The sequence below is a fragment of the Mustela lutreola genome, chromosome 2 (genome assembly GCF_030435805.1).
Source record: "Mustela lutreola isolate mMusLut2 chromosome 2, mMusLut2.pri, whole genome shotgun sequence".
Classification (NCBI taxonomy): domain Eukaryota; kingdom Metazoa; phylum Chordata; class Mammalia; order Carnivora; family Mustelidae; genus Mustela; species Mustela lutreola.
The window spans coordinates 191,085,068-191,107,850 of NC_081291.1; the positions used below are offsets into that span (position 1 = coordinate 191,085,068).

Below are 22,783 nucleotides of genomic sequence, written 5' to 3' on the forward strand. Positions count from 1 at the left end.
GAGCGGAGAGCCTGATGCTGTGATGCTGCAGGGCTCGATCCCAGGACCCTGGAATCATGACCTGAGCTGAAGGCAGAGTCTTTAATCCACTGAGCCACCCAGGTGCCCTCACTTCTCTTTTTTTATGACATTTAATTTCCTCTTCACTCTTTTCTTTCATTAAAACCATTAAAAATTAGAAATAGCAACTAAATCATTTCCAAACTGTTAATATTTAAGAAACCTTGGAAAATGTAAAGCAGATATTAAAAATGATGTTCTCTCTCTCTTTTTCTCTAATGGGAAAGGCCATGAAAAATTGAGGCAGAAGTGAAACATCAATTCCCAAAAGAGTTAGTTTTCTCAAAATGCTGAAAGTCAATTCAACAAGTATTTATTGAGCTTCTACCCCTGCCCTTGGGGACGCTGTGATATAAAATCAAGAATTTTCCCCACAGGTAAACACTTGATTCATTTTGATTTAAAACTGGCAGCTAAGAAAGTCTACTCAAGGTTGCATTTGCTCTTTATATATAAACATTTTTCTACAGTTTGAGTTTTTCCCAAGATCAGTGCTTGAATTTTAGAACCCTTTGTCATTTTTTTTCCCCTAGAATACTCTATAAAGAATGAAACTTTGAAAATGGTAGGAATTAAAAAGTGATCTCTATGAGAATCTGGTGATTCTTTGTAATTTAGAAAGAAGGATTTAAGTTTGAGAAAGGGTAGATTCTGTATCTATAAATACTTATTTTTTTCTTTTTTTAGAAGCTTAAAAATGTATTTACTCTTTTGCTAATTAAATGAGAGTTTTTGTTTTTATTTTATTTTTTGCTATGAAACATTTTGCTATATTGATATGGTAATAATAAAGATAAGACAATAAATAATTATTTATTCAGTAAAAATTTAGAGAGCACCTCTACTTTTCCAGGCATTGTGTTGAATGCTAAATTTGCCAAATAAGAGTGAGCCCTTAACTGTAACCACATAAGTGAATCTTAGCTACCAGGAATGAGGACAAAATAGGAGTGATGAAGTTATGTTTTTTTCCTTCTTTTCTCTTCAAGGAGACAGGAAAGACAAGAAATAAGAAGACAGGTGTGTCTTCTTGTCTTCTTCTAACAAAATCAATAGAGAGAATCAGGGAAGAAGAATAAAAAGGAAAAGGACTAAATGTATTTGAATAAAGCCTCAGATTAAAAACTAATCATTATCAAAAACAGAAATAAAAATAACATTTGGTATCTTTGGGAAACAGCACCTTTCCTGCAGTGGGTTTAAAAAAAGAAGCTAATGTGGAAGATCTGGAGTTGTGGGTGAAGCAATGCGTAAGCATCCAAAAGTGGAAGAAGAGACATTGAAATACAGGCCTCCCACCCACACTGATGAGCACAGATTCTGTAGTTTTAAGGACAGTGAGAAATTTGGGACATTCAGGGGAAAATTCAGAGGAAAATAAAATAATCCCTTCTAACTCTTAAGGTCCTTCATGATGGTTATCTTTACTTGCATCCAATGGTTCTATCATAATCTCAGGAAGTTTTATCCAATTTGAAGGTAAATTTTAGGACACGATTGAGGTAAAGAGGGATACAGTTCATGTGGGGAGTTGATAAGAGATAAGTAGTGGTTCAAGATTCCAAAGAATGGGGTGGTCTATGGAAAAGTGAAGGCATCTAGAGGAACTTTAGAAACCAGGCAGAATTTCCAGCACAAGGACTGGCAAACCACCAATGGACTGGGGAGGGACTGCTGCTTGGTAGAAGGAGCACAGACCCAAGGATACCAAATTTGAGGTGACACTAATTTCAGATTTACCCCTCCCCTGGCCCAGCCCATCCCCATCTCATCTGCTGTGGCGAGGCTTGGCTGTGTCTCCAGACTTGATTAAGAAGGAAGCATGCAGGGGTCCTGGGGGCTTAGTCGGTAGGTTAAGCGTCTGCCTTCAGCTCAGGTCATGATCCCAGGGTCCTGGGATCAAGTCCCTTGTCGGGCTCTGTGCTCAGCAGGGAGTCTGCTTCTCTTTCCACCGCACCTCTTTTGTGATCTCTCTCTCTCTCTGTGTCTCATGTTCTCTCTCTCAAATAAATAAGTAAATCCTTAAAAAAAAAAAAAGAAAAGGAATCAAGCACCATGAAGCCGAGACAGTGAAATGTAAGAATGCATAGCATGTTCTCTAGAATCAGACTGCTTGGGTTTGAGTCCCTACTCCACTTATGACTTAAATAACCTAGGTCAAGTTTCTCAACTCTCTAAGACTCAGTTTTCCAATATAGGATGAGAATAATAATAGTACCTACCCTCTAGGAATTTTGTGAGAATTAAGTGTATTTAATTCATTAAGATGTGGCACTGTGACTGGCACTTTATAAGTGATAACTTACTCGTTTTGCGTAAGTAGTAAAAACATGTCAGGAAGCAGGATTTGAGACCAAATGGGTTAACTTCTGTGTTATTTTTGTACTCTTCAAATCATAGTTGAGGTTTGACATAAGGAATAATAGCTTAAGTTTTGCACAGTGCCAGACACAAGCAACACAAGATAGATCATCTGCTGTCCTCACTGACGGTCTTTTCTTGCACTTCATAGAATTAGGTCACATCTAAATAGAGGAAGCATTGACTCAGTATTGTTTATATTCTTAGTAAGAAGATGTGTAAATCTTAAGAACACCAATAGACGTTTTTAATTCTTTTCAGAATGTGCATCATTGAAGATGACTATGGTTGGCATCCATTCCAGGATGTAAACATCTAGGTGATGCATAAAGCAACCTGGGCTATAAGGGTTTGGAGGAGTGTTAATTATTGAAAAGTGGCTAAATGTTCTGTGTCGAAGTAGATAAATAGAGTTTCTGAATACTAAGACATTGGCTTATTTCAATCCACAATATTGAAAATTTTCACCATCATGTCCTTGAACTCTGCAAACAGAACTTTTTACTTAGAAGTATTTTTCATTCACATGTGAGTAACATTAAAGGATACTTTTGGGTTCATAAGTGTATGCGGAGAGGGTACTCATGTTTTATATTTAAGAGATTTGGGAAGTAGCATGATAAGTAATAAAATCAACAGTGATAACTATTAATGTAATCAAGTGCAGATATTGCTTTAAAATGAATAGGACTAATGATTAGGAAGAAAACAGGCCTTGGGGTAAAAATAGAAGTAAACACAAGAGTAGTGGTAGAAAGAAGTAGAAAAGAAGCCAGTGTATTATCAACCAACGTCTCAAATATATCAAATCATAATACGTCAAGCCAGAAAATAAAATCCTGCTTCAAGCGTAGTTTTTGTCATAGAAGGATATTATGTTTTATGTATATTTGAAAAAAAATTATTTTAGGACTATCTTTAAGAAAAGACTGCAATGTGGCAAGAGGGTAGCAAAGAATACCAAACAATGTCCGGTATATGATGTGTAAGCCAAGTTGGAGCATGGAAATGAGCAGTGCATTGGGACTTCCCCGTGGGAAGGTGTGATCAAGAGTTCTCTGAAGGAGGCACTGAATGTAAACCTGGGCGGGATAGAAAATACACAAGGGAAAGAGAGGGTTATGACAGGTCTAACCCTTGTACAAGTTTAAGGACTGCTTATGTAATGTAGGCTCTTAGTTTACTACCTGCCTGTTGGTCAGAGCAAGACAGTTTCAATGGACTCATAGTGCTGCCGTTCCAACTTACCAGTATTATTACAATAAATAGATACCCAGCATATGAGTTCACTTCCTCGGTAGTACGTATGAATTGAATTAGGATTGCAGTAACCCGCTGCCATAACCAAACTGGTTTCCTTTCCTACTAAATTAAATGTGAAACCTCTCAGGACAGAAGGTAGAGAGGAAATTATCAATAAAATCAACATGCGATTTCTGAGGCTTGTGACTTTAAGGATAGGTGCTTTCTCCGTGACCTTGCTTGAGATCTACCCAAACCCATTGTGTGAAGCATCTGAAGGAAGAACAGCTACAGACACACCCAGAGAGAAACATGTCTGGGGATGCATTTGTAATGGGAGGTGGTGATTTGCTCCTATCAGTGGTCACACAGAGCCAATTTTTGTTGTTGTTATCCAGAGTTAGTAATAAGTAATTTCATGCATGTGAAGTCACAGTGAGAGGACAAGAGTGAGTTCTTCCTAATCATTATGTCAGGAAAGAGATGCTTGGGCTGTGGTGCCTAACTAAGCATATGGACACTGGGATATGACAGGATGCATGTCACCTATGTAGAATTTCCTGGTGCATGTCACCTCCCCACACTGTTCTTAGGAAAGCAATAATACCTGGTTGCTACTGTTCAGTCAGTTTAAGCACAGGCTTGCAAAAGAGTAAGAACATCTGCTCACTTATTCCTGAAGCATCTCTTACAAAAATCTCATTGAATCATGAAAGAAACTCTCAGCCAGAGAGTGGGGCAGTTTGAGTCTCGACTGTTCTAAACTTCGAATCAGGGAGACAACTCCCTTTTTGACTATTTTCCTCTATCTTTCACTAAACCTGAAAGCACTCCCACTGGTTCTGCTGGCAATGTTATACCCGACTAATAAAAATGAGGTGCACTACTCAATTTATTCGGGCCCGATTATGTTGCAAGGCAGCTAAAGGCAAAAGTGAGTCCTGTATACTGAACAGCATTGGAGCCCCTGTAATCTAGAGGGGAAAACATTCAAAGGGCACTGTGAAGCTCAATTTACAGAAATAGACTGAAAATTGCTGCCAAGCGGCCCAGCAGACAATGCTTATGCATAGCCTTCGCAGACCAGGTTGTTGCTCAATTTGAGGAAAAAAAGTTGTATAGTATCAGGCATTGATGGCTTCTGTGCCCCCTCCCTGAATACAGAGAACAGTGACCGGGTCACCAACACTTCTCTTGATTAACCTGGTGCCATTCTATGAGTTTTAAATATTTTTTCTCCCCTGATCGTTTCTACCTGTATTAGAAAACACTATCTTAAAAGTGCTCAGGGTTAAGGGAGCCTGGGTGGTGCAGGTGGTTGAGCATCCCACTTTTGGTTTGGGCTCAGATCATGGTCTCAGGGTCCTGATCTCAGACTCATGAGATTGGGCCCCATGTTGGGTTCCATGTACTAAATCTGCTGATGCCCTTGCTTCACACACACCTCTCTCTCTAAAGTATATAAATAAATCTCGGGGTACCTGGGTGGCTCAGTGGATTAAAGCCTCTCCCTTCGGCTCAGGTCATGATCCCAGGGTTCTGGGATCGAGCCCCACGTCGGGCTCTCTGCTCAGCGGGGAGCCTGCTTCCCTCTCTCTCTGTCTCTACCTGCCTCTCTGCCTACTTGTGGCCTCTGTGTGTCAAATAAATAAATGAATAATCTTAAAAAAATAAAGTAAATAAATAAATCTTTAAAAATATAAAATGCTTAGGCTGAAATAATCAGCTCTACTATCAGTTCATAATTGATCCCTGCTCTTAAACATATTGGTATGAAATTCCTTAGACGTTTTGCTCAGATATGTCAGCATTGTGCTATAATCTTGTCAAGCCCTTGGCTTCTGAACTAAGTTATTTTCATCAGAGGTATTGAGAGAGGTTATATGTCATATTATGCCAACACCTTCTGGCCATGCATTTTATCCCTTTACCCCTAATAAAAATGTCTGAGTCTTATGTCCCAAGGAACTGTTTCAAAGCTTTTGAAGATAACCTTTAGTCAAATAGGTCAACTATTATTTAAGCTTCCTCAATTAATGCCTTCCTGGGATGTCTTGTTTTGAAAATCACGTTTGACATTTTGACAGAACTTAGCTTTGATATTCAAGCCGATTTGCCCTCCTCCAGCTTTCTCAGCTACCAGGCACTTGAACTTTCACTCACATTTTTTCTGCTAAGCTTCTGCTGACGGGCCTCTCTAGATACCATTGAGTAGGCTGACTGAAATATAACCTCACTCCAGGTCAAATGCCTTTAAGCTGAAAACCATTTCCAAGAAGGATGAAAATCTTAGATATTTCAAGTCTGTCTATTTGGCAGTGTGGAGATAAGAACAATGAGTCTTGTTGTTGTTTTCTTTCATTTTTGCCATTCTGGAGCAGCCAAGAAGAGCTCAAATGTTCAGTAATATCCATTGTTGCACATACAGGAGGCACAGAATAGAAAACAGAATGGGGCAAGTTGAGTGACCAGTATGGTAATGGGCAGGTAAAATATAATATTAACAGGTTGAAGGTAAAAGGCATTATGTCAGAGTGTTTTTTTTAATTAATAAAAATAATACAATTTTTAAAAAGATTTTATTTGTTTATTTAACAGAAAGAGACAGCAAGAGACGAAACACAAGCAGGGGGAGTTGGAGAGGGAAAGTCGGCTTCCCTCCGGGCAGGGAGCCGGATTCGGGGCTCGATCCCAGGACCCTGGATCATGACCTGAGCTGAAGACAGATGCTTAACCATCTGAGCCACCCAGGTGCCCCCAAAATAATATAATTTTGACTTGAATATTTGAGTCAGTTTCAGAAGCATGAACTCTGATTGATTTAGTAACCTTAAATATGTCATAGTTAAAACAATATGCATTGATGGCTGAAAAATATCACATGAACTTATGCCTAGTGAATTTCCAAAAGACTGCCCACTGAGATGTTTGCCCTCTGTCATGCTGTCTCAGAATCTTAACATGAGAGATTCTGCTCTATTCCAATCAGGCACTGTCCTCAGAAAGTCTGCTTAAAATAAATCCGTATTATCTATAGATAAAGGGAGAAAGGAGTGGCCATTTCATTTTCCTGATAGCCGATCTCTTTGGCTAAGGACTACCTTAAAAGCTAGAGATAGTTTTTTAGGAAATAAGTCTGGCATTTTTACTGCAGAGAGACAGTTACTGGGGACATAAGATTCAGGCATTTTTACTGCATAGAGATAATTTTGGGGGACATAAGACTCAGACACTTTTACTAGGGGTAAAGAGACAAGATGCATGGCCAGGCGGAAGGTGTTGGTGTGATTTGGCATATAAACTCTCCCAGCATCCCTGAGGAAAATAACTTAGTTCAGAAGCTGAGAATTTGACGAAGATTCCAGGAGAATCCTGGTATAACTGAGTGCTTGGTAAGCACCCGAGGCAGATTGGGGACTGGCTGGGTTGGTGTTCCTGAAAGGGCACAGCCCTGGCGCAGGCGATTTGTTCAGTGAAGGAGGTGCAGAGAGTCAGTAAAGATCACAAACATAAACACAGTCTCTTCTATAATTTTACCTTAGCTAATTCTGTCTTCCTTACAAACTGAATCCCCTTTCTGGATATTTAACTCCTTTGTTTTACTTATTCTGTGTATTGACTTCTCAAAAAGAGGACAGATTTCACAAATGTTAAGAGGTGGTGGCTTTTTTCACACTTGAAAGTCATGGCTATTCTAGTTTGTAGGAAGGAAAGAGGGGCATCACAAATCAGACCCTAACAGATCCAACCTGAAGGGTATATTCATTAACTGAAACTCACAGTAGTATTATATGCAGTTTAAAATATGAGTTTAAGAAGTAATATTTCAGATATTGAAATTTGTGATTTTTTTTAAAGAAAAAAATCTTAAATCATTAAATGAGTTCAAATGGGAAGCTTTTTACTTTTGATCTTGTTCATACTCTACTTGCTCCCTACTTTCGTTAAGCAGTTACTTAAATAATTTGTATTTCTCACTTCTAGTTACTTTCTAAGTATGACATTTATCTCCAGGCATGACAAGAACTAAGGTTTTTTTTTTTTTTTTTCCATTTTAGAATATTAAATACTCTTACTTTCTCTTGAAGCTAAAGCATACTCCCTCACCCCAAATGCTCTTCATCACTAGTCATAACATTCACATCAATTCTCTCCCAAGATTTTGTCTGTCTCCCTGTGCTTCCTTATTCTGGTGTTCCCCCAGCGCACCAGTTAAACTTCCCCTGATTTCTCCTGGTCAGCACTAGGTTCCGTCAACTCACGATGAAGAAAGCTTCATCGAATTAATGCACTGAACACAGTCATGATACTATTCATTGTGTGACTGAGTTAGTTACTGGCTAAGACAGAGGGTTAAAAATATAGCACCTTGTACAAGCTAGAACTTCACTTTCTTCTTACCTGTCTAAAGTAGAGAGTAAGGTTTCTTCCATTTCATTATTGTGTCTTCTCAAGGGTGTTGCAGTCCAATCAAGATTGAGGCTGGGCTTACCACCATGCAAGCATTTTAACCTCCTACAAAAAGGAATGAGAAACTGAAGGGTTTTAAAAGATGTCCTTTTCTGGAAGTGATATATATTGTAACGTCATATTGGAGAGAACTCAGTCACATGGCCACACCGGGACACAGCACAATTTGAGGATTACTGTCTGTAGCTTGGGATGATGAAAATAGGGGGATGGGTTCTGCTCTTAAAAAGAAAAAAAAAAAAAAAAAGGAGAAACTAGAAACTGGAAACTGTCATAGCTTTAAATTTTTAGGCCTGTGATCTTATACTACATCCTGATGCTTTCCTTATTCCTCATCTTTTCATTTCCTTTGGTTAAGACTATTTATTTATGTATTCATTGTGCCTCTTTTGGAGGACATGGAGGGCACATGGCACTAGAGTGTAGTTGAATATTAAATGATATTACGTTAAGCACTCAATTGAAAGTCATTTAATTTACAAAAATGTGCTTTACCTAAATATTTAAAGACTGTATCTGTGGTCTTAGGGAAGTATGCCATGCGTGCTTCATTAATTAGCTTTCTGATTCACCAAATGATTACTCTGTGCCTTCTACATGAATAGAGCAGAGTGTAGTATTTTAGAGATGCAAAGAATTTGAACACAAAGAAACTTTCCTCGATTAATTTATAAACCACCTGAGGAAACTCAATGAAAAATGACCAAACAGAGCAGTGATACAAGAATTGTCCTAGGAAGAAGAGATGAGAGTTTGTTTGTTGTTGCTTTGCTTTGTTTGGGGCTACATAGTGTGTATTTGATGGAACCTCTCTCATCACATGCCTTTTCAAAAAATTCCTTTCTTGAATTAGTGTTTCTATTCCCTGTAGTTTATGGAATATCCCATTGTAAACATATGTAATTATTATATTAGGAAATAAAGGTGATGCTACCCTCTATTCAGGGCTGTTCATCTAAATTATATTATATAACCTTTGTTCTTTGATTCTGTTGATCATGGAAATGGCATAATTATAAAGTTCATAATGTCATAGTATTTTTTCTCCTCTTTAATGAGATAGAAAGAATGACTCCCAAAGTTTAATGTTTCTAATCAAATGAGAAGTTTGCTGAACATATGTATTTAAAGACTCTGTGGAGAGATTCTGACTCCATAGGCCTTGTATAAAGGCCAGAAACTGTCATTTTCCACAAGCACCCTATTGATTATGTGGCTGCTCTTCTCCCCACTCCTAAGAATGCTTGGTTTAAAGAACACAGTGTGGGAAGTTTATTTGAATAGATGCCACTGCTAATAAACTTTCTTTGTGGAGTTTAAACATCTTTCTTATGAAATTGTTTCTGCCACTGTGATTGTCTCTTGCAAGAGAAGGCAGTTATTCCCATTGGCCATATCAAGACAAAAATCAATGTATTTAAAATGCTTACATCTTAATGAAAAATGCAATCTCCTATAAGAGGCGTGATTGATGTGGTCTCTTTATATCTTTACTTATTTTTAGTGAGAAAAGATGTTAAGATGGGACAAACTGATATTTTATACCTGTTATTATGATATAGGTGGTATTAGTTATCTCATCTTTCCTGACTATGCGTTTTGCCTCATTCCTTCTGGATTAAATTTATATGTGAGGTTAAGGAAAAAAAAGCAAGAAAGCAAAAAAAAAAAAAAAAAAAAAGGAAGGGACGAATGAATGAACAAAGGAACAAAGGAAGGGGAAAGAAAGGAAATAAAAATAAATAAAACAAAAAAGAATGACCTTGAAATACAATAGTACTTTACCTTGAGAACCATATGAAAGACTCCATAGTGTAGCTAGGTCCTAACAGATGATAATAAGTAAAAAACATCACCGGTATTTTTAGCCTCCTCCCTCCGCTCCCAACTCTGGCTGTTATCACTGGAAAACACCAGTGTGCCGTTTTTTAGTGATTGTTAACATGGTTTGGAAGATATCCTATTAAAATTGAAATAGGAGTACCACCTTCATTTTCATTTAAACAGTATGATTTTTCCAAAAATTATATTCAGGAACACATTGTTCTGGACTCTCCAGACCTGCCTCTGCATTTTCCCAAAGCATAGTTGGTCTAATTTTAACCTTTAATTTCATTGAGTAGATAATCATCTTGCAACCACGAATACCATGCCTATTTCTTGCCAGCTCTTCCCACCTTTAACACCACCATCATTGATGTGTATTGATTTGCAACTCCTGCGTCACACTACTTAATTAATTTCAAACACAGCAGAATATTTTGGGATTTTTATAATAAGGATCCCATTGATTTCTTGTCTTGCCAGTTTTAATCAGATTCGGGAAAAGAGAAGATTATGTCAAGGCTGTTTACTCCTCTATTGGTTAAAAGTGTTTTAAGTGCAGACACTAGAAGGCACGTCATTTGAATAATGTGCCTAAGTCTTGAAGTGATCAATTATACATGCAGAATATTAACGTATTATTTACTTTAGTATATGTGCTGCCGAAGGGAGCACGTATTATTTACTTTAAACATCAGAAAGAATGTGTGCTTTCAAGATACAGCATGTATCTCACATGACTAAATATAAAGGGTATTTATTTAAGTATATAATTATATCTTTATTTTACATCTTTGTTGGTCAGACTTCCACATCAAAATGTCGAATAAGAGTCTGAAACTCATGGGGCCTTGGTATGGGTTTCTGTGCTCTGCTTTGGTGATGAACCAAGTAGTCAAATACATCATTTCAAACTTTACTCTTTAAAGGCTTTTGAAAGCCTAGTACCTGCACTGCTGTTTTGTGGTACAACAGTGACAACCAGTGGCCGCTGGATTTCATTGACAATTTATTTCGGCTGACATTTATAGCTGATACTGGGCCTGCATCTCGCTTTAATAACTAGTGCTCAGAAATAACTCACTTCTTGCTGATCTTCATTTTATCTTTTACTAAAAATAGGCACATATCCACCAAGTGTCTATTTCAGAAATGCTTTACTAACTAAGCATCTGAAATATAGTTTAAAATGTTTTACTCAGAGGTCACCGCGAATGCAGATAGGGGAGGTGACTGGAAGATTCTTAATGGGTTCATCCTATGTGATATGTAAACCAGATTCCTTATTATTACTATTATTTTCTCTTACCTTTAAAGGAAAGGAAGGAACTGCTAGGTAAATGTGAAAAACAGGTCAAAACACTCCGTGGGCAAACAGTTGGGGATTGTATAATTATTCACTACCTGAACATCCCAGATTGGTCTCATCTTCCCTTCCTAAAAGGTCCATTATTTCTTTCAAATGGAGAACTTAATGGAGTAAAGCTTTGCTAGATGTAATGAGCTGAGTAATGTGGAGTTCAACTTTGGATTATGGACTTTGGAGACTCCAAGCAGTTAAAACTAATGATTTAATCCCTGTATTTATTTTAAATTTCTTTGAACAGATCTGTTTATATATTCTAGAAGCTCTCTCTCTCAGACATGGCAATCTCGAAATACCCCCTTTTCCCCTTAGCATCTATGACATTATCACTCTGTCTCAGTCTTCTCTCTCTCTCTCTCGCTCTCTTTTAGCATAGCTCCAAACCTTCATTTCCTCCTCACTGGCACAGCTCTAAGAGTGCTTATGGCAAATTTGCTTCTGTAATCATAACTTGAACCCATCTGGGGATGAGACTGGCTACAAGCTTAGTATTTCCACTTAACATATTCATGATTAGCATGCACAGAAGGAGTAGAATTAGGATGAATGTTTTTGGAACAGTACAGATAAATCCTCATAAATGTAGTACAACAGCTCTGGAAACGCACAGTGTGGAAATGTAATGAAGCTGAACTCTATAGAGAGTTTGGTATTCTCAGTACCATGCCTCTCCTAATGAACTCATTTAGATTAGAAAATGGATTTAATATTTTATTGGAATTAACCTGAGCCAGTAAAGAGGATTACAATTTCTTTCCATAAATATAGTGATATTACAGGGTGAGGTAGCATGTTACATGAATATTAAGCACTTTATGAACATTGTCATGAAGCCAAAAGGTGTAAGGTGATTATATTTTAATATAGTGGTACTGTTCTTACAATAATTAAATTTGAATAGCAGTAAAAGGATATTTTAAAAAGATTTAAATCAAAATTTTGTTGCATTTTCAGAGCTGAAATGCCATGTGATTAAAGTTAAACCCAGGATAGAACATTGAAGTGATCAGCCTCAGCAGAAGCTGTGTTTTCCCAAGTGGGAAATAAACAACGAAGGAACTTGGTGCTGGGAGTGGGTGGGGGGCGAGGGTGACACTCAGATTCTGAGTCTGGCGAAAGAGAAGGATTATTTACTCACCTGTGACTACTTTGGTAGAGAAGGTAAACAAAAATAGAACTCTATTGCATCACGGGCTAGGTTCATTTTTCCTTTTCTGTTACCTTTCCTTTCATTCCCAAATGCATGTCCTTTGTGGATATATGTGTGTGTGTGTGTGTGTGTGTGTGTGTGTGTGTGTGTGTGTGTGTGTATAAAATTCATATAAGAGGCATATACAGTCTGTCAAGGAAGAAATTTATGAGAAATCAAAAGACATGTACTCTTTTGCCTCTCCTAACACTCCCTAGCCATAAGCTTTTTGTCTACCATTAATTTTTGTAAATCTGGGTGATGTATTATAGGCAAGGGAACTAATATCACACTTTTGTAATCTTAAGGAAAGGAAAAAAAAAAAAGAAAACCTGTAACGTGAATCTGATCCAGCCTTAAACAAAGGGCAAGCTTTGGCCCTGGAGTGCCATTTCTACCCATTTTGTAAAGTCAGCTACTGTGCATATGTGCACCCGAGCGTTCCCTGATTTTACAGGATAAGGCGCAGTGAGCACTGCGTGCTGGAGGCCGAGGTTAGGTCTTGAGGCTGTGCAGAAATCTTCTGATTAAAGCTGAACACACGCTGTAAAGTTGCTCAGGCATGTACACGGAGTAAGTTTAAGAAAAGCTTCCCACCTCCTCCTTCGTTCCACATTCACGAGTCAAACTTTTTTGCTTTAGCTGGGGAAAGTCATGTTAAGTGTGGGTTTCAGATTTCTCCAGCCCATATATGTGGAGAGTTCCACAGCTGATGCTCTTTTAAGCTTCAGTCACACTAGGGCTTTGAGATAATGCTATTAAACTGGAGTCAAGAAAATCAGCTGCTTGCTGAGTATGCGGGGTAGGGAGAGGAAATCAGGCCCAAGACGAGAGATGTCAGCAGCAGTGCGGAGAGCAGCTGGTGAAATTCTGTGGCTGGAAGGCTGGGGCAACCTCCTGGAGGGTGAGGGGAAGCCCTTCAGAGGGAATGCGCCCTGCTGGGGCACAGTTGAAGGAGACTGGAAACGTGCTGAGCTGAGCGGGTGCCGCCAGGAACCCAAGGAGGAGAAAAGGAGGGAGGAGTGGACTTGGGAAAGAGAAGGAGAACTTGCCACGCGTTTGAAATTTGCTAGTCTCACAAAAATCAGGATGAGCCACTCTGCTCTACTTCATTATTTTACTATTTGATAGGGCAAAACATGGAGTTCAAGATTTTTACCATAATTAGCGCAGGCATGCATCTCCCTGGGGTGTTAGGGCTAGGGTAGATGGGGGTGGATAGGCAGTTATTAGTGATGAGAGAGAAGTAAACAGAGAGATACCCAGAAAATCTTTAACTTTTACATTCCCTAAAAGGATCTGGCAGCAAGACATAGTAGGCTTTTAAATCAGGCAAATTAGCTTGGAAAAGGATTTTCTAAATTTTCTTATTGACCTCTTTCATATATCATCAATTAGTCTGGCTGACTTAGTTCAGAGAGCTCTCTTGGTGTGAAGAGAATATACTCTGGGTCTGCAACTTTCTATTTTCTGGTAAGAGGATAAGATACAGGAGAGAGAGAGATAATCTCCCAGCAATTTTCGTAACCCTGCAAATGAGTTAAGAAGCTGGAAGAGTATCCCCACTTTCTCCTCTTCAAGCTTTTGTCCAAATAGCAGACATTATATTAAGTAAGGTGTACCCTCTACCCAGGATGCCTTTTGGATTCCAGAAGTTGATTTGTAGGCTATGTTCTAGTCTATGAGTCAGCTTCCACAAAGGAAGCTTGACAGTTAATGGTAAACAGACCATGCCATAGATGGTAGAGGGGTAAGTAGCTACTAGAAAACCTTAGGACATTGCCCTAGAACTAGAGGAAAGAGAGATGACAGTGCTTAAAGACACTGTCCCTTCTTTTTATGCCAAGTTCATTTAAATCACTCACCATTCTTACTCAACCTATAGTGGGTTTAACGGCGACCCTCTCTGGCAAAGAATAGGTTCAAGTTCTAACCTTGGACACCAGAGAGTGTGACCTTATTTGGGAATAGAGTCTTTGCAGATGTAATAAAGACTTTTGAAATGAGATAATCCTCGTTTAGGGTGGGCCTTAAATCCAATCACTGTTGTTTTTTATAAGAGAATGGAGAGGCAGGGATTTGAGAAACACAGATACAGAGACACTGGGAAGAAGACCATGTAAAGATGGTGGCAGAGATTGAAGTTAATCTAAATTTAAAGAAACCAAGGAATACCAGGAGAATACTGTGAAATTGGTTTATCTATTTATTTCAGAAACTTCATATTTTAAACCTTTGGTAGAGAGAGTATTTAAACAAATTCTAAAGTACACAGAATAATAATAGAGTGAATGTCCATATATCCACAATCACCATTCCAGACTTTAGAATTATCGGCTCCACCAATCTTGTTTCACATATAGCCCTTGTAATATACAGTCCCTGTATCGTATAAGGTTGATTTCTCACTTCCTTATTTTTGTGGCTTTGCCTCTGCACTGTCATCTCCAAGATAATAGTGCCTGGGAATTTAGAATTTGCTGAATGGCTCTTGAACAATTATTGATAGATGTGAGGTGTGTAAGTATAGCGCCTGTGTATTGGGTCTGGAAATCTCAAAGGTTTAATTTGTACTCCTGGCCTCACTGCAGGATCATGTTAAAGCTACCTTCTACAAAACATTCCATGAAATCCCCCCTGTACTCCTCACTCCAGTTCTGCTTTCTCTGGCTAGCAGTGCTTACTCAACGAAAAGGGACCATAAATCCTTGTAACTAGGTCTACTTTTGCGAAGTTTGACCTAATACCCTCACCAACTAAGACTCTACTGTATTATCTTGAAATAACCCCCAGCATTATGGCATTTCAACTTTTGTTCAAAACCTATCTCAAAAAATTAAGGACTCAAAAAATGCATCACCACTATCGCACCTAAATGTGATGATTAAAATTCCTTAATACCTGAGATACCAGTCATTATTGTAACTTACAATTGCCTCATAAATATAATTGTTTGTTTGGGTCACTTGATATGCAAGCAAGTGTTTCATAGTGCATTTGATTTGAAATGTCTTCTTAATTTCTTAATATAGAGGTTTGTTCTCCATTTTTTCTTTCTTTGATGTTCATGAATTTAAAACACTTGTCACTTTTCTTTAGCATTTCTCACAGTCTGGATTTCACTGATTGAATCTTCATGATGTCTTTTAGCATATTTGTCTAGCCCTCGTGTCTTGTGTGCACTGGTAGTTGAATTTAAAAGTTTGATCAGGTTTAAGTGTGATATTTTTGCTACATCTCCTCCACTGGTAGTGATATGTCCTTTCATTAGGAAGCACATAATTTTGTTTCTCTGTTACTTAGTTGTCATTAATAATCAATATCTTTATTCATTAATATTTCAGGGACTAAAAACTGGTGATACTGTGATTCTTTTAATTCGTTTTTCATTTATTACCTGGGCTAATTCTAGAAAGAACTAAGAACTAAGAAAAACAAATACTTAGTTTGTCTATTTGGTTATTGTTTGGTAAAATTCACATAGAGAATGCAGGATAAATGCTTATTTTTTTCTTTTTACCAGTTTTTAAAATAGTAGGTTAATTAGTTGACCAATTTTTTTTTGTCTTTTAGTATAATTATGAATTCATCAGTTTAAATATATTTGATATGCTTTCTCCATTATAGTGATTATCCTTCTTGTCCATTCTTTGGCTGGGAGCCTTGTCATGTTGACTTGTTACTCCTTTTGATATGACTAGAGTAGTCTTTGTCTTTGAAGAGTTATGAACTTCCATGATCATCTGGTAAGTACTCATCTCCAAAGCTGGAATGGACATTTTTTCCAAGGAACCCTTTAATTTTCATGCAACTATAGGTCATTAATTTTAGGACTTATCAGTGAGTGCAGGTAGGATTACTTTTTTAAGGTGAAATAGAGCATGTATTCGATTGATTATTTCCATTGCAATTCAAAACTACTGAATTTTTATTTGACCAATTCTAATATTATTTTAGATCCCCTTTCTGCCATATAGAGAATGCCAATCCCTACCAGTGCTAGCAGTGATAGAATATTATCTGCTTTATCCCACAAAAATTTCAGAAATACAGAAATTTCAGAAAATACAGAAATACAGAAATTTCCACCAATAATCATAATTTTCACCAACAGTATGAATATAGAAATCAGTATGTTTTTGTTTTAGTCACATTACTTTATGAAAGACTCATGAAATATCTATTCTCTGGGTGGTTATGCCACCAAGAAGTTGCACAATTTTATTTGTCTATTGTTATTATACACACATACATATGTATGTCTGTGTGTGTGTGTGTGTATATATATATATATATACATATAATTTTTCAGGATTAAATGTGTGTGTGTATGTGTGTATTATGTGTTCAAAGATATATAGCTCCTGTTCCTTTGCCCATGATCCTGAACCCATGTTCTGCCTATTGGTAAAGACTTTCTTAAAAAATCTTGGTTTTTTGTTTCATTGCTTGTTTGTCAAATATAAACATGTATATTCATATCCTTTCTTAGGTAAACTGTGATATACTCACTTATTTCTACTTTGCTTTTTTCTCAACTAATGATAAATGTAAGAAAATATTCTAGAATAATATACAGAAATTTCTGCATGTATTTTTAGAGTAGCAAAGTGTTCTACCTTGTGGTCCATATTTTAATTTATTAACCAAGCCCTATGTTGATGGATATTTAGGCAAATATCACTGTTTTTGCTAATATAAAAGAGTTCTTCAATAAATAACCTTGTCCATATTCCTTTTCATATCATTGCTAGTATATCTTTGGGATACATTCCTAGAGATGGGATTGTTGGGTCGAAGACCAAATGAACCTGTAATTTCAGTAGATAATATTAAATTTTTCTTTGTAACAATTGTACTGCTTTAGACAGGTATGTTTTTGTCTACTTAAAAAAAAATCTCTTCAAATGCCTTTATTTTAGGGGAAACAATAGGTTTCATTTTGCTTTACTATAAATAAATGAGTTATGCCTATTTGATATGTATTGATAAGACCAATATAATTAGTCTTACCTCTGTCTTATTTTGTTATATGAATATGAATGAAACAGGACATCCAGTGCCTTTAGAACATAATAAAAAATTCCAACAAATATTTTGTCAGTTTTAATCATATTTGGAGAGTACACTTTTTAAGAATATTTTGGAAAACAAGAGAATTTAACCAAATATTCTGTATATTAAAGCTAGTATAAATCTATAAATCTGCTTGCTACTATATTGCATAAAAGAGAGAAGGATGCTGTTGGGTGATTCATGTTTCACGAGAAGAAATTAGTGAACTTCCCTTAAATACTATCAAGTTACTGTAGGCTAGGACTCTTCTTCCATCTGTTTCTCATATTTTCTGTTTCAAATTCTGCAGGTACCTGTGTCAAAAGCAGCAGTGAGAGTTTTCACCTAGTTGCTGTATTTCATTGTGAGGCTGATTTTATGATTCATATTTCAGTCCAAAAGGATCCATATTGGATGAATCTCTAGGCTCAGATTATCTTTTGTCATCAAATACATTTACAACCTCATATGTATGACATAACCCTTGCTGAATGTAATATTTGTTACAACTGGAGCTCTTACTTTGACTTGGTATTTGGAGCATGAGATTAGTTCTGTTCTGCAGTTCTACTTTGTGCTATCAAAAAATTTATTTGAATTCAGTGTTTTAAAACAGTTGTTATTTTCATTGTATTATACAAAATTTGAAAAGAAAAACAGATTCTGTGTGTTGTTTCTAGTATTTTCAGCAAATTTGATAATAGTACTTGCATGCAGGTATAGAGCTTATATGAATTGGATATTTTCAATTCACTTTTCTCTCCATTTCATTGTGTTATCTCACCTTTTAGGGAAACCAATATATGGACATTAAGTAAAGCAAACAAACACAAAACAAAACAAAAACAGTAAAAAATAGATTTTAGTGTAGGAAACAAATATAAGTTGGATTTAGCTGCCATTTACTAATTTTTGAAATTGTCTCTGAAACAGGGTAATGATTAAAAGTGACAGAAAATAATAAACATGTTTTCTTTGGAAATCTTCTGCACAAGGTAACTTCAATATTACTATTGGGTAAAGAAGGATTCAGTGTTGTTCATGTGTTGTATTGATATGAATGTGTTGATGTGTTTAATAATGTGTTGATTATAGATATATGATATGTGTTGATATGATGTGTTGATGTGATGCCTTTTCTGTTGACAAAGTGACCTCATGAATATGCTAACAAATTGTGGAGTTTGATGTTAAGAATGAATAGAGAGTGGGAGAGTAAAGCAAAGGAGTACTGGGTGGGTCATTTAGCAGCCCACCTCAGTGGTTGGTAGAAGAACTTGATTATGCCAGAAGAGAGAAAGAGAGAGATCAGTTGGGGCAGCTGTTTATATATTTGTAGTTCCTGATGTTTAGGTGAGAAGAGGCCGAAAGGTACTCATTGGTTTGCATGAACTAATCCATGAACATTCTGCTGAATCAATTAATGGACAAAGACACTAAGTTCCTTTTTTTTTTTTTTCCTACTTATTATTACTACCTCATAGAATTAGAATTAGAATTGCAGGGTAGCATAGAATCTTGACCAAGAAAGGGATCTTCAAAGTTATAAATGATCCCTGATAAAGTGGATGATTCTTCAGAGACCAGTCACTATCCTTTGGATCTTTGGGAATGTTAACAGGAGGGGAGAGCACAATGGTTTAAACATAGTCTATTTTGGTTTTTGATAGCTTAAAGTGTTAGTTGCTTTTTCTTATATTTTCTTACATTCCCTGCACCTTCCCTATCTAAACTCTAGTCCTCTTTTCTAGAGAAATTCAGTGTAAGGTCCTTTTGGAAGACAGGCAAGTCCTTCAAATATCTGCAGATGAATATCAAATAAGTCTTAGGTTTTTTTTCCCCCTCATTTTCCCTGGAAGTCAAGCATTCCTCAGGACAAACTCTACCTATATCAATACAAGCTTTAAAGATAATGGCATCCCAAACTGACATGATACTTAAGATGTAGAATAACACATGCAGCATTTGGTTAATATACTATATCTTTAAGTTTGGGCATCTCATTTTCATTAACCATTTGCTCTTTTAGCGCTAAGTCATATTGCTAATTCCTTTTATAATATTAGTCAACAAAAACTTTCAGGCATTTTTCATATAAACTACTTTTTGTTAAGCTTTCCTAAGAATATAATTATAAAATTGATTCTTAGAGCCCACTTGCAGGGTATTTATCTTGGTTAAATTGATTTGTGTTAGTTTGGGCCCATCACTTACCCTGCCATTTTTATTTTTAAACCTTGATAATAGCAATTGCATTAGCTAATACTCTCATGTTTGGATCATCTAAAAATTTAATCAGCATACTTCTTTCTATATCTAAGGCATTAATAAAAATGTTAACTGGCTCAGAGTCAAGGACAGAGAACAAAACTATGCCATTAAAAGCATCTGCCTAGTTACATATTGATCCGTGGTTCAGTGCTTTTGTGTATTTATTTAACAAGTATCTATTGAGGTTTTTATTATGCATCAGAGACTAATCAGAGTGCTGAGGATATGACAATAAAAGCAACCAAATATTTGTCCTCATAGACAAGGCTGTTGATGGTCTAAATTGCACCTTTGTGCAAATTATAAAACAACAACAACAACAACAAAGCACCTTGTCAGGTGAAGTCAAGCTTTTTCAAAATTATTAAATAAAAAGTACCTCTTTTATTGGAAAACAGTCAAGTGTCAGTTGAATGATTTGTTAAGAGCTGGCTGGACATCAGCTTCCAAGAGATCTGCAGCTGTTAACTTTATTCAGTGTGCAAACTGCACAACTTTCCATGATGAGCCCTGCACAGTCTGGTATATTCACATTATTCACATTCAACTCTTTTATGCCCTTACTAATTTTTACTATTAAATGTTCATATTTGTTGGACTTGCTTACAGTGTTCTTGGGAGAGGACTACTGTATTAATGAATGAAGAATGACTAATCTGCCTAAGAAGAAGAACAAGAACAAGGAATGGAGGAAACTTGAAGGTGGTTTAAAATGATGATGTAAGAAGATCATGAACTCACATTCTTTCAGGGACACAACAAATGTCTATATAGAAAAAAATCCTTCTGAAAAAAACAGAGAACTAGCTGAAACTTGCTACAAAACAAAGGATAAAAGAACCACACTTTGAGATGGGTAGGAAAGGCAGAAACATGTTCTCACCAAAAATCCCACCACCCTGTGCAACAACCTGAAGTTGAAAGGAACATCAAGGAAAAAATAAATAAATAAATAAAAACAGAGATACGTGTATGTCTTCTCCCTAAGGACAAAAGAAAATGTTGTTACTCCACATTAGGCAACTCAACACTCAGGTTCTGCACTGGTGAGATAAGCCCCAAACATCTGTGTTTGAAAATCAACAGGGATTACATGTGTGAGAAACATACAGGGTTTTAGGGAACAAAGATTCTACTCCTTTAAAGGGCTTACATGCAGACCAACTCACCCTGGGACCCAGCACAAAAAGCAACTATTTGAAAAGAGCCCAGAACATAGGTAAAGGAGGTTTACTTGCTAAACTTTAAGTGTCTGCCAGAGGGGCAGAAGACTGTTGGGACTCTCCCCAGGGCCAAAAACACTGGTGGACACCATCTTTACAATCTCTTTCTGCCTTGCTGACACTGGCATTGATAGGTGCCAGTTTTGCACCCTCATTCTAACCACCTTACAATGGCAAGTAAACAATATCAAAGAGATATTGATGATATCAAAGGGAAAATTAAAAAAAAAATTGAGACAAATGAAAAATGGAAACATGACATTCTAAAATTTATGGATTGTAGCAGAGGTGGTTCTAAGAGGGAAGTTCATAGCAATATAGACTTACCTCATGAAGCAAGAAACTTTTCAAATAATTTAATTTTATGCATAAAAGAACCAGAAAAAGAAGAACAAGTGAGGTTCAAATTTAGTAGAAGGAGGGAATAATAAAGATCGTAACAGAAATAATTGAAATAGGTAAAAAAAAAATTAGAAGAAATAAGTGAAATTAAGGACTAGTTCTTTGAAAAGATAAACAAAATTGACAGATCTTTAGCAAGACTCATGAAGAAAAAAAAGGAAGAGGGCCCAAATAAAATTAGAAATGAAAGATAAGTTACAATGGATACCACAGAAATATAAAAGATCATAATGGAATAGAATGAACAATTAATATGCCAGCTAGTTGAACAACCTAGAAGAAATGGATACATTCTTAGGAACACCCAATCTTCTAAAAATGTTCATCAAGGAATAGAAAATCGAATAGACTGATTAATAATAATGAAGTTGAATCAGTAATAAAAAAAACTTCCAAAAAACAAGTCAGGACCAGACAGTGTCACTGGTGAATTTCATCAAACATTCAAAGAAGATTTAACTTTTTTTGTCTTTCATTATCAAATTTTGAGGGAAAAGGAGGAAAACACTGAAGAGGGAAGAGGAAGGAATTTTTAACTATTTTATGAGGTCAGCAATATTCTCTGATACCAAAATGAGAGAAAAGTACCACACACAAAGGAAAATTACTGGCCAATATACCTCATGAATAGAGATGCAAAAATCTTCAACAAGATACTATCATACTGAATTCAACAATACAGTGAAATAATCATTATTCTGTGACCAAGAGGGATTTATTCCATGGATAAAAGGATGAGTTCAACATCCAAATATTGGTCAACTTGATATACCATGTCAGCAAAATGAAGGATAAAAATCATATCATCTCAACAGATGAAGGAAAAAGACTTGACAAAATTAATACCTATTTATGATAATAACAAAGTAGGAATAGAGGGAATAATAATAATAAAGGCCATAAATTAAAAACACAGCTAGTATCATACACAATGGTGAGAAGTTGAAAGCTTTTCTTCTAAGATCAGGAAAAAGACAAGAATGCCACTCTCACCACTTTTATTAAACATAGTATTAGAAGTTCTAGCCATAATAATCCAGGAAAAAAATAATTAGAAGGCATCTAAATTAGGAAAAATTACAACACTAGCTGCAGATGAAGTAATACAGAAAACACTGAAGTCTCCACCAAAAAAACTATTAGAACTAATAAATTCAACAAAGTTGCAAGGTACAAAATTAATACACAGAATTCTGTTGTGTTTCTATATACTAGTAGTGAACTCTCAGAGAAATTAAGAAAACAATCCCACTCATAATTTTATCAGGAAAAATAAAATACCTTGGAATAAATTTAATCAAGGAAGTGAAAGACCTATAT

The 22,783-nt window shown here is 36.4% G+C and overlaps 1 long non-coding RNA gene across 1 annotated transcript in view; it reads right to left on the reverse strand.

Annotated features, from left to right (window-relative positions):
* Nucleotides 1–22,783, reverse strand: part of LOC131825953 (uncharacterized) — an 89,117-nt gene that overhangs the window by 10,568 nt on the left and 55,766 nt on the right. Inside the window, exon 2 of the long non-coding RNA XR_009351378.1 lies at nt 8,065–8,178. This is a non-coding gene — a long non-coding RNA (uncharacterized LOC131825953). The remainder of the gene's footprint in view (nt 1–8,064; nt 8,179–22,783) is intronic.